Here is a 2,547-nt window from a genome sequence, read left to right on the forward strand (position 1 = left end):
AGAAGTAAAAAACAGCTTTAGACATAGACACACTTACAAAAAACAGGTGACACATGTTCTGACAAATTACCTCATGGCCGCCTGCCACTTTGGAGGGCTTTCCCAAATCAATTATCTCAACTCAATCGTCCACTCTAAATTACAATAGCAAGTAATTAAAACACTATAATCGATAAATTAACAAAAATTACAAACATAATTGGAAAATACCGTATGACCACGAGGCTGCTACCTGTAGCTTTAGTCAGGGTTCTGCTCCTCTTTCCTTTTTTTCTTTTAAGTCTCGCAGTCTCACAAACATAAAATCTCCCGACAAACAGTTTGACACGACATAAAATACAATTATTCCACACAACTCTCGAACTTGAACCAAACTTAAAATACATCATCCTAATGATCAGAAATAAACAAATCTTTTCAAAACATAAATTATTTCAATGACACTTACATATTCAATTGAATGAAAAAATTATATGGTCAGTGTTCATAGTTCAGTGTTTACCACTTGTAAATTCCCTTAATTGTTATGTTTAATGGTGGAGATAGTTGTGGTTTTTGAAAATATGGGCCACTTCCCAGGGCGTTATATTGTTAGGGATGGCCTGAGATCTCCGCTGATTGCAGCACAAAGATGGAAGTAAAGCACAACAAAGCCTTTCAATTGATAACTATATTGGTTACATTTATTTCTGCTCTAAGCATTTAATATCAAGGTGTTTTATGTGAATCTTTTAGATCAATTAAGATGCAATTTTGATCATATTTCACATTTTTAGTAACATTTTTAGTAAGGCAGAGTTCTTGGTCTCAACTTGATCTCGGGTCTTGACTACAACACTCCTTGTCTGTCCTTCCACAGGAACTCCACACCTAGATGGACGTGTGTACTGTTAAGACAATAAATAAATCTTAGCTAAGATGAAACACTGAGTAAATCACCCACAAATGAAAATGCATTTTCATGATCATTTTATTAAGAAATTCAGCAAAGAACATGAGCAATGACTCCCCTGGCTAGCCCAGAGAAGTGAAGAAAAGATGAAGCTTTTAATATCCACCAGCCGTCTTCCAGAGATGGGAGCAAAAGGGAGAATCCCAGAAGTTTCTCTTTACTTCACAACTCTGGTTTTGCACCTGAGACTGTGACCCTGGACAAACTCAGGTAAGAAATACTCTTTATGATGTGTTTCCAGCAAGATGCCTCCAACATGAAGGATGGTTTCTGGACAGGGCCAGCCAAAGACAGAAGCACCCTAAGCAGTTGCTTCGGGCCCCAGGGCCAGTAGGAGGCCCCCTCAGAGGATCTGCTTTTATTTTTTTAGTAATAATTTCTATGTTATTATAATATCAAAAACACAGGAAGTGATTTGTTTTTACAATAATGCATATTTGATAATGTATGTAGAAATCATTATTTTATTGATACAAATAAAAACATTGACTTGCTCCTGGGGCCCCCTGGTGTCCGCTGTAGGTACTGCAGGCTTCATGGTAACGCGCTGCAGAGCATCTAAAGCTCCAGTTAAGTGAGAAGTTAAGTCAATCAATCAATCAATCAAATTTTATTTGTATAGCACATTTCAGCTACAAGGCATTTCAAAGTGCTTTACATCATAAACACAAAACACAAAGGCATGCAACATAGAATAAAATACCAAGGTTTTTTTTTTTTTTTTTTCCCTCTTTTTTCCCTTTCTTCCCCCTTCCCTTTGACACGGAATTTAAGCGCCTGTTACCACCGGACTCCGCCGTCCGTTTAACCACGGGTATTCGCCGGGCCCCGTTGCCCACAACAGGGAAAAAAAACAATGTGTGAAAAAAGTACTTATCCTTCAGGGAGGGAGAGAAGAAAGAGGAAGAACAGAAAGAAGCCCAGACAAGGTTTGTTTTAATGAGCCTTTATAATATAATGTAAAGATAATAAAGCTGCTAACAGAAATGACCTTGACGACCCGGACCGGTCCAGTTCTGCAACATTGAAGCTGTGTCTTTGTGTGAAACTGAGTCTGAACTTTAATGAGTTGATTCTCCTGGTGGATATTTCTGAGGTATTTTGGCCTCAAACTGTTTGATAAGGTTTGATATCAATAATTAAAACTGATCAGTGTCTGATATTGTCCAGCTAAATGTTAAGAGGCTGCAAGCTGCTGCAGGATGAGCTGCTCTCTGCTGCAGCTAATTGCTGCTCAGCAACAAACATAATTTTACATCAACTTCTAAGTTATGAGAAACTTCAGTTAAAATCATTTGAAGGCTCAGAACCGACCCGGTACTGGTACCAGTCCACATTCCAGAGGAGAAAGACTCACCTTGTATAAATTACATTTGTAGTTATTGGAGTAACACTGAAGAGAAATTAATCAAAAAATGTGATGAATGTGTGTATTGCTGCACCGATTGCAATTTTCTGGCCGATCCCTGGTTACCGATCTTTAAAGATCTGCTGATTTTGGCTGATATGAATTTATTTTGTCTGAAATGTTCCTAAATGTCGCAAGAAAGTCACTGAGTTGGGAACAGAGGGGTGAATATTAACTGTAAATGTTC

This window comes from Poeciliopsis prolifica, unplaced genomic scaffold (genome assembly GCF_027474105.1).
Source record: "Poeciliopsis prolifica strain line A6 unplaced genomic scaffold, Auburn_PproV2 SCAFFOLD292, whole genome shotgun sequence".
Taxonomy (NCBI): domain Eukaryota; kingdom Metazoa; phylum Chordata; class Actinopteri; order Cyprinodontiformes; family Poeciliidae; genus Poeciliopsis; species Poeciliopsis prolifica.